Here is an 11,053-nt window from a genome sequence, read left to right on the forward strand (position 1 = left end):
ACTCTCTCTCTCTTCTCAAATAAATAAATAACTCTTTAAAAACAAACAAACAAATAAAAAAGTGGGCAACATGGGTGATGAGAATCTCGTTGGTGACTGTGATGGTTTGAAGACCAGAGATACTGCCTCAGGTTTTCAGGACTCTGCAAGTTCCACCAGCAACTCGGGTGACCCTGGGGAGGAGAGAGGGTCCCCAGTAATGGGTTCTATTGAGCATTTCACTGCCCTGGTAAGTGGGGGCTGAGATTCTGATGGAACTTGAATGAGGAAAAGAGAAGTAATATGAAGCTTCTTGCTCTTGAGTGTTGTAGAGCAAATGCAAACCTATTTCAGGGTTGCAGTGAATAAAGTTTTAAAATCAGATGGGAGAGAAGCCAGAACCGTGTGGCCCGGATCCCAAGGACAAGCAGCTATAGTTAAAGGGTGTGTGTCCTGCCTACGCACATGAACGGAAGCCGTCCCCCCTGCAGCAAGTGGACTGGCATCCTGAGGCTAGAACACAGAGCAAAGTGGTTTTTAAGTGACAGAGACGAAAAAAAAAAAAAGTGCCTCTTTCTCCTTAAAGACTCACGAAGTAGGTGAGGTCATGGAGAAGATGAAGAATAAGGCTTGGATCTTGGGACAAAGTATAGACCCTCAGGGGAACTTTAAAACACAGAGCAGGACATCCTATTTCCCTAAGGGCAGCCTGTCACTTTGAGAGATGGTGTAGGGTTAAGAAAGCCGGGAGGAATTCACAAAATTGGTAAAGGCCAGCGTGTTCCTTGAGGAATGCAAAGTTTAGGGCCACCTGGCCTGATGGAAGGACATTCCTGGCCTTCACAAACCCATTGCAGCCAGCAGAGCCACAGGGAAGGGCAGACCAGTGGGCCCCGGGCACCAATCTATAGAGATATCCCTCCATAGCCGTGCTAAGATGTCCGTGGAATGATTGAAAACATGACACCAGTAACTCAGGTGTCCCCGCTTGATAAGATATACTGTTGTCCAGCTTTTGTTGAGGCCCACAATGTCCCGGAGGGGAAATTAAATATACCCAAGGAGTGCACCTGCCTACTACATGTGGAACGATTACTGTGAAAATATCAATGCAGTCCCTATTTGTCAGCCTGGCGGAGACACGCACGTGTCCCAGGCCACCCCGGAGATAGTAATTCCAGTCCCTGGATGAGGGAGGTGTCTCTCTGGAAGCAGGCTCTGGAAGGCACCCATGTTTCTAGCAGAGGCACAGCAGAGCAGAGCAGACCTCTAGGAGCAGGTGGGACCTGCTGGGGGAAACTGGGGGTGCCCTAGTAGTTCAGTGTGGCTGGAAAGACAAGTTGGAATTTCAGGATGTGAAGTTGGAGACCTAAAACAAAGGTCCGATCATAGTGGGCCCTGCGGTATGAGAACCATATACTTACTATCTTTGGGATGCTTTTCAAAAATTAAATTTTTAATTTTGAGGTAATTATCTATTTTTATGCAGTTGTGACTGATAATACAGGGAGGTGCTGAGTACCTTTATCCATTTTCCCCCAGTGGTAATGTTTATAAAACTATAGTACAACATCACAAACTGGTTAGAGACACTAAGACAGTGAAGCTCAGAGCATCCCCATCACCACGAGGGTCCCCGATACTGCCTTTTTGAGCTAGGTCTTGTTCCCTTCCACGTACTGTCTCTTTCACTTCTGACAACCATTAGTCTGTTCTCCATTTCTATAATTCTGCCATTTTGAGAATGTTCCACAGATTAAGTCAGACAGTGTGCAACTTTGGGATTGGCTCTTTGCGCCCAGCACCATTCTCTTGAGATTCATTCTCGTCACACGTAGCAACCGTTCATCTTGATTTCTTGCTGCATAGTATTCCGTTGTGTGGGGGAGCCAGATTGTTCACCCGTTCATCTGTTCAAGGACATCTGGATTATTTCCAAGTTTGGACTGTTATGACCACAGCAATACTCGTGTATGTGAACAGGAGTCTTTATTTCTCTGGAATCTATACCCAGAAGTGCAACTACCAAATCTATGGACGTTGCATGTCCAGTGTTTGGAGAAACTGCCTAAACTGTGTCCCAGAGTTCAAGGAACTCTGTTCTCTTTTACATTCCTAATAGGACGTGAGTGATCTGGCCCTTTGGCATCCTCACAGTATTTGGTATTGTCCTTATTATTATTTTTTTGATTGAGAAAAAATTGACATATAGCATTGTGTAAGTCCAAGGCGTAAAACCCATTGATTTGACACATTTATATTGTACTGTGATTGCCACCGTAGTGTTAGCTAACACCTCTATGAGGTCACATAATTATCATTTCTTTTAGTAGTGATAATTAAGTGAACAATTAAGATGAGATTTAGGTGAATGGATTGGCAGGGTCAAACTCAGAGGAGGGACCCCTTTAAGTGGAGGGTGTGGGGGTTTCTAAAACTCAAAGAACCACAGGATGTCAGGGTAGGAAGAGGCCTCAAAAATCATTGAGTCCAACCTTCTTGATATGTGAGTGAGTATACTGGGGCACAGGGGTATGCTCCATCAACAGATTCTTTAAAAAAAAAAAAAAAAGATTATTTACTTACTCATTTGAGAGAGAGAAACAGAGAGGGAGAGAGCACGCATGAGTCCGGAGGAGTAGAAGGAGAGGGAGAAGCAGACTGATGCAGAGCTCGATACCAGGACCCCGAGGTCATGACCTGAACGGAAGGTAGATGTTTAATGGACTGAGGCAGCCAGGTGCCTCTCACCAGCAGATTCTTTATCACAAATGATGGAAAATTTCTATGGATAGTTGAGAAATCTGTTAGTGCTTTATAACTTTAATTCAAATTCAGGCCACCGGGGATCTTGTTTAAATACACGCTGTCTCAGTAAGGTGGGGGGTAAGGCCAAGAGTTTGCACTTTTACTAAGTTCCCAAGTGATGCCCGTCTGCTGGTCTATGGGTCACACAGAGAGGAGCAAAACTTAGAAAATGTTTAGTAGCTCACAGAATTTCCAGGGGAACCAGAAAACCAGGCAAGGTGGCATCATGGTCAAGTGGAATCACACTGGGGAGCAGGCACAGGAGCTATGGGGAGCCTGCTGGGAACGCTGGCGCTGAGCCCTGCACTCTTCTCCCAGTCTCCTGTTGCTGCTATGAACTTCAGTTTCACAGTCTGACATGGAGTATCTGACCGGTGGAGTGACAGTCAGGCTGTTCCCTTGTTTCAAAGGAGGCTGGGAAGGAGAGCTTCCCTAACTCTTCTAGTCAGGAAGCCCTGACCCACACATGGAGGATCTCCTAAACTCAGCTCAAAGGGGCTGGATGGCCAGAAAGAATGACATCTCCCTCTTGGGTGTAAAGTGTATAGTTCCCTAGCAACCAATAAGATTTAAAGCTCTGAAACTTCTAGGAGAAGGAACACATCAACTCAAATGTGTGAGTAGTAATTTTTTATTACTCCATTAAAGATGCATGTGGATATTTACTGAGTGTTTACTATAAGCAAATCACTAAGGGGGATAGTATCCTATGTTCATCTTACCATCTGGTCAGGAACTTGGCTCCAAATATCGCCCTATAATTTTTTCCAGGCTTATGATTTTTCTCTGACCTGCAAAAAATCATGGGAATGGTCTCCTTCAGGAAAGAGAAGTTTCCCTGGCATCTGTGATCTCTTTGAACTTCTGTTCAAATGTCAATTCATTTGCACCAAATTGTTAAACTCCATTTATTCATTTTATCAGCAGCAGGCTCCTGACACATTCTCTTCCATACAGAGGATAGAATGGGCTATCTTTCCAAAACATTTCAAAGCATACTTGAATAAAATGGTGTTCTTATAGAAATCAGAGAGGGACATGACACACCACAGATGGAAAGAGCTTCAAGATGTTCAAAGCTTGCAAAGCAACAAACAATAGAAAGGATGAAAGATAGAAATGGAATTTGCTAACAGATGGTCAGTATGAAAATATGCAATCCTAATTCAGATACACAGATCTGTACCTTTATGAAGAAAACTGGAAATGGTAACTAAAAAGGTAAATATATGATTTTTTTTATTATTTACCTCATTGAAAAGATAATTATCTAAACAACAACAACAACAACAACAATAATGACAAAACACAATGGTTTGTGAGGCTTATAATATGTGTATAAATAAAACACATGACAACAAAAGCAGAAAGGCTAGGATGGGTGAAATGAGAGCATATGATTGCAAGGTTCTCATACAATGTAAGCAGTAGTAAAATACCACTTGAAGGTATAGCATAAGTTAAAAATGTATAAACCTTAGAGCAACTACTAACATAACAAAACAAAAAGCTATAGTTTATAAGCCAAAAAAATGAGATAAAATGAAGCATAAACGATACTCAGCTCATACGAAAGAAGGCAGAAAAAAGAAGAAAAAGGGAATAAAGAACAGATGGAACATGAACTCTCTTTCAAAAAAAAAAAAAGCAACACATATTTCTTGTAGGCAGTATAATGTTAAAGTTGGACTTGCTTTTTTACCCACAAAGAAGAATCCAGGCACAGATGAATTCACTGATAAATTTTATGAAACATTTAAGGAAGAAAGAATATCAATTCTACACAAATTTTTCAAGATAGGTGAAAAGGAGAGAATCATTTCCAACTCATTCTATGAAGTCACCAAAACCAGAGAAAAGACATTACAAGAAAAAAAAAAAAAGTTACAGAGTATAACCTCAGAAAATGAATGCAAAAATCTAAAATAAAAATGTTAGTAAATCAAATTCAAAAGCAATTAAGAAAGGATAATATATCACTGGTGAGCTTATCCCAGGAATGCATATGTCATCAAATCAGTGCAATTAATAATATTAATAAACTAAAAAAGAAAAACCACATAATCATCTCACTACATGTGGAAAAACATTTGACAAAATCTAACATCCACTCCACATAAAAACTCACAGCAAATAGCAATTATTTCCAAGGGAACTTTTTCAACATGTTAAAGAACATTTATGAAAAACCTATAGCTGACATCTTGGTTAAAGGTGAAAAACTGAATACTTAAGCCCTTAAGATCAGGAACAAAACAAAAATTTCTGTTCTCACTGCTTCTATTCAACCTTGTACTGGAGGGCCTAGCCAATGCAATAAGTCAAGAAATAAAAATAAAAGGCACCCAGATTAGTAATTCAGAAGTAGGGTTGTTTTACCTGCAGACAGCATGATCCATTAGATAGGAAGTCAAACAAAATTTACAGAAGACACTGGAACCAGTGTGTGAGTATAGCAATGTTTCAGGACACAAGATTTATGTGCAAAAATCAATTGTATTTCTATACACCAGGTACCAATGATCTGAAGCAGAAATCTTTTTAAACATCACAACACATCAACAAATAATTACTGAAGGGGTGAATCTCACAAAAGATGTGCAAGACTTATCCACTAAAAGTATCAAACACTTTTGAGAAAAATTAAAGAGGACCTAAATAAATGGACAGATATGTGTTTTTCATGAGTTGGAAGACTCAATATTGTTAATATGTCATTTATTTCCCAAATGGTCTACAGATTCAATGCAGTCTCTATTAAAATCAGGCACATTTTCTTTTTGGGAGAAATTAACAAGCTGATTTTAAAATTTATGTGGAAATAAGATAGCCAAAATGAACTTCATGAAGAACAAAGTTGGGAGATTAATAATGACTGCAAGACTTATTATAAAGCTATAGTAGTCAATACAATGTAGTATTGGCATCAAGATAAACAGATCAATGGAACAGAATACAGAGTTCAGAAAAACACCACACATACATGAATAACTACACTTTACAAAGATGCAAAGGAAATTGGGTGGATAAAGGATAATGTTTTCAAGAAATGGTGCTAAAACATTTGGATATCTATATGCAACACCATGACTTTGGTCAATGACTTACCCAACATATAAAAATTAACTCAAAGTGGATCAAAACCTAAATGTAAAATCTAAAACCATAAAACTTCTAGAAGAAAACACAGAAGAAAATCTTCGTGAGTATGGTATAGCCAAGATTTTTAAATAAGACACCAACAGCACAGTGTGTAAAAGAAAAAACTAATGATTTAGACTGCGTTGAAGTTTAAAAATTCTGCTCTTAAAGGACACTGCTAAGGAAATGAAAAGACAAGCTGCACACTGGGGGAAAATAAAGCATATATCTGATAAAGAGTATGCATCCAGAATATGTAAAGAACTCTCAAAATTAAATAATAAAAACCAAACAAGTCAACTAAGAATGTGCAAAAGATTGGAACAGATACTTCAGTTAAGAAGATGTATGGATGGTAAATAAGCATATGAAAAGATGCTCAATGTCTTTGGTCATTAGAAATCTGCTAATTAAAACCTTAATGACGGAGCCTGGATGGCTCAGTTGGTTAAGCAATGGCCTTCCGCTCAGGTCATGATCCTGGAGTCCCCGGATTGAGTCCCACATCAGGCTCCCTGCTTGGCAGGGAGTCTGCTTCTCCCTCTGACCCTCTCCCCCTCATGCTTTCTCTCCCCACTAATTCTTTCTCAAATAAATAAATAAAATAGAAAAAAAAGCACAAAACCTTAATGAGATAGCACTTCACACCTAAAGGTAAAAAGGCTGATGATATCAAATGTTAGCAATCACATGAAGGAACTGGAACTCACACTGGGAATGTAAAATGATCCAACAAACTTAAAAAACAATTTGGTAATTTCTTAAAAAGTTCAACATACTCCTACCATATAGTCTAGCATTCCTCTCCTATTTACCCAAGAGAAATGAGCATATGCCCACAGATGAATATTCATGGAAGCTTTATTTGTAATTGCCCCAATTCAGAAGCATCGCAAATGTCCACCAATGGTGAATGGATAAACAAATTGTGGTGTATTCATCCAAGGGAATGCTACTCAGCAGGAAAAAGGAATGAACTATTTCTGTGCAAAAAACCATGGATGCATCTTTTTAAAAAAATTTTTCTAATTAATTTTTTTATTAACAAATAATGTATTATTAGCCCCAAGGGTACAGGTCTGTGAATTGCCAGGTTTACCATGGATGCATCTTAAAAAGAATTAGGCAAATGAAAGAATCCAGATTAAAAAAGAGCACATAAAAACAAAATATATCTGCATAATCAAAAAGGAAAGAAATAAGTTCTTCAACCCTAAGCTTAGATTCTAGTTAATGAAGGACACATTGATGATAGAAAATTATTAGTGACCTAGAGGGCAAATCAGGAAATTTTATTTTCACTTTCTAAGGTGGATGAGAAATGGCAATCAAATGTTGATTTCAATAGTTAGAACCTCCCTGATTATTAATCTGCGTGATCGGATATAAACGCTCATCCTTCCCAATCAATTCATCTGCAGAGAATCTGTTTTTTTAAAATTATTATTGTGGACAATTTCAAACAATGAGAGTAGAATGGACGGTATAATAAACTCTCATGTCCCCATTACTCAACTCTAATAATTTTCAACTCATTGCTTATTTTGTTTCATCCATATATATGCATCCACTGCCTGTGACTCCAGCCCCAACATCATACCATTCCATCTGGAACTATTTGTTTGTATTTCCACAAAAAAAGATTATTTTCAGTTTCCGTTTTAAATTTCTAAGAATTCAGAACCAGTCCTGGCAACTTCATCTGAAAATCTTGGAGGAGTTTGGGAGGAATATAGGACTGCCTACACATTGATAAAGGAGAAGCGATTTACTGGCCAAGACAGTTTTCTCAAGAAAATGCTTGTCTTCTCTTCTCTGTTTAAAAAAAAAAAAAAAAAAAAAAAAGTTGGTTTTTCTATAACTGGTGGGCAGTGCTATCCCATTAGGCTCAATGTGACAGTCCCAGGGGCTGCTGTGTAATATGACCATTATCCAGGAAAGAAATGTGCATTTTTAGATGGAAACGTGAAACCTCTCCCCTGTGTACAACCGGGCTCGTGAGGGCATCTACGCTTGCTTTATAGGTGGCCACTCAGAATGGGAAATTACCAAACAGATGTTGCACTCCTGGGAGTGCTTCTACGACCTCAGCTCTCTGGTAATGTTTTCATGAGACAATGGGGTTCTTTGTTCTTTCAAAACCTTCAAATCTCTCAGTCTTCTTTCCTCCTCCTCCTTCTTCCTCCTCCTTCCTTCTCTCCCTCCTCTTCCTTCCTCCTCCTCCTTTCTTTTCCTCCTCCTTCCTTCTTCTTCACCTCCCCCTTCTTTCTTCTTCCTCCTGCTCCTCCTCTTCCTCCTTCCTTCTTCTTCTCCTTCTCCTTCTTCCTCTTCTTCCTTCTCTGGAACCATCTCCCTTCTCAGATGTCATAACTAATTGTGGTCAAGAGTAATACCTCATTGAATCCCAAGCATGTCCAGTGACAAGTGACTTTTGAAGGAATATGTTTCCCTCTCTCTTTTTTTAAATTTAATTTTTAAAATATAGGTTTATATATAAAGTACGTGAACCTTAAGTATATAGTTTGGTGAGATTGTACATATGTATATATTCATGTAACCATCACCTAGGTGAAAATGTGGATTTTTTCCAGGACCCTAGTGATCTCCCTCATGTTTATCCCTGAGATGAGTGGCATGACCCCCTCCCCTCCAAAGTCTTCTGACTTCTATAATCAGAGATACTTCTGCCCGTTCTTGAGCTCACCTCAAGAATTACTCATTCTTTTATGTCTAACTTCTTTCACTCGTCATTGTCATAAGATCCACTCAGGTCATATGTAGCAATAGTCCCTTTCTTTTATTAAAAGTTATTATATAGTACTTCACTCTATGAATATGCCACAATTTATTTTTCTCTTCTGGGGATGGACATTGGAGCTGTTTCCAATTGGGGCCTGTTAGGAATAGCTATGATATGTTCAGTTCTGTGTATTGCAACTAGCTTCTTCCAGCCTGTGCCTTGCCTTTCCACTCTCTTAACCTGTCCTTTGATGAAGAACAGCTAATTTTAATAAAGTGCTATATATTTATTTTTTTATTTTCTTCTTCTTTTCATTTTGTGCCTTAAGAAAGCCTCACTTACTTTCTCTAGAAAACATATGTTGTTGTTGTTTTGCTTTCACATTTAGGCCTCTAATCACTTTCACAGTAATTTTTGTCTGCGGTGTGAGGTAGGGGTGATGATTCAAGCTTTTTCCATATGGATGTCTGTCTAACCCTACACCACTTACTGAAAAGACCATCTTTCCCCCACTGAATTTCAGTGATATAATCATTGGCCATGCAAATGTGGGTCTGTTTCTGAACTGTATTCAAGTCACTGATCTCTTTGTTCATCCTTACACCACCAGCAAACCATCTTAATTATTGTATGTTTATAGAAACTCTCAGTATCTGGTAATGTAAGTCCTCCTACTTCGCTTTTCTTTTTTAAGACCATTACAGCTATTTTAGGTCCTTTGCATTTCCGGATGAATTTAGAACCAACTTATCAATTCCTACAACAAACTTGGAATTTTTATTGTTGTTGGATTGACTCTAGATCATTTTGGGCAGAAGAACATACTAACAATATTGCATTTTCCTTAAAAAAAATATTTTTTGGCAGGGAGGGACAGAGGGAGAGAGAGAATCCCAAGCAGGCTCCACACAGAGCGTGCAGCCTGACGCCAGGCTCGATCTCAATCTCATGGCACTGAGATCATGACCTGAGTCCAGATCAAGAGTCCAATGCTTTACCAACTGAGGCACCCAGGTTCCCAATAATATTTCATCTTCTAAGTGCCATGGTGTATCTCTCTGTTTATTTAGGTCTCCTTCAATGTCTCTTGAAAATAGTTTTCAGTGTGTTTGGAAGCTGCAGCTGGGAGCAGGGTCCTGGGGAGCAGGCCCAGCTGTCCTGGCACAAATCAACCACCACTGTGTTACTTGTCACCTGCTGCCACATAGTAAGGCGATGAAGTCTTTGGGTCTCAGTGAAAGGTGGCCCCCAAAGAGGCCAGCTGTTAGCATGAAAGTCTGAGGAAAAAACAAAGGAAAGAGGGTGGTTTTTGTTTAGAAAGTGGCAATGGTAGATGGGGTAAAGCGTGAACCAGGGAGCTCAGCAGGGCTCCGCTCTCTGGGAGACTGTGCTCCCATGTGCTCTAGTCTTTGGTGATTAGAAAGTGGTTAGTGGGACTGTCTCAGTACAGGCCTCCATCAGAAAGGGGTCATGGAGAGAAAGGCCAAACTTCAGAGAACGTGCAGGGATGAGAGGGGCTGGGGGTTGGGTTATGACGGGCACCGGCTCTGGGAGGGAGTCATGAGGCTCCCAGCTTGCCTGCCAGGAGGGTCCCGTGGCGGGGTGTGTGTTTGTGTATGTTCATGTGTGTGTGTGTGTGTGTGTGTGTGTGTGCACATGCAGGAGGCATGGGGACCTGGGGCCCTGGGACACCAGGAGCCCTGGGACACGGGGCATATGCACAAGTGGATTCTACTGGGGAGCTACAGCAGTTCCTCACCTCAGCCCAGCTCGCTAGCACACGGAAGCTTGAGAAGGATGGGACAGCAGAAAGGTCCCCTGCCCAGAGTACCTCCCTTTCCTGTGTATGGCTCTCTCTCACTTGTTCACAACTCTGCATCTCTGCGCTGGTTTTCCTTGATCACCATCGGTCCTGGGCACCTTCCACTCCCTGCTCTCCAGCCCCACCTGGCTTCTTTTCTCCTCTCTGACATTGTTCTGTGACATTGCTTTGCCTTACCGGTCTCCCCTTAGAACATGAGCTCCAGCAGCACCGGACTGCACTCCTTCCTTCCTGTTCTGGTAGTGTGGGGCACCCCCCCCACCCCAGTGCCCCACAATATCTATGGAATGACTGTGGGAGTGAAAGGGCCCGAGGTCCCAGAGGCCTCCTGGCCAGAGTCTGGGCTCTAGCAGGAATTCCTCGCCTCCCCTCAGGACTTTCCCCCAGGTTTCACCAACATCCCAACTACCAGGGGGTACCTCCCCACACACCTCCACCTCCGTGGTCTTTGCTGAGGCTTTGCGCCTGGTCCAGGGCTGTGTGGAAACAACAGGCCCAGGCTCTACCATCCCAAGACTCACAGCCCACAGGGGCAGAAGGGGCTCTAGCCCAAGTGTCTGGTT

This window comes from Mustela lutreola, chromosome 2 (assembly GCF_030435805.1).
Source record: "Mustela lutreola isolate mMusLut2 chromosome 2, mMusLut2.pri, whole genome shotgun sequence".
NCBI classification, from domain to species: domain Eukaryota; kingdom Metazoa; phylum Chordata; class Mammalia; order Carnivora; family Mustelidae; genus Mustela; species Mustela lutreola.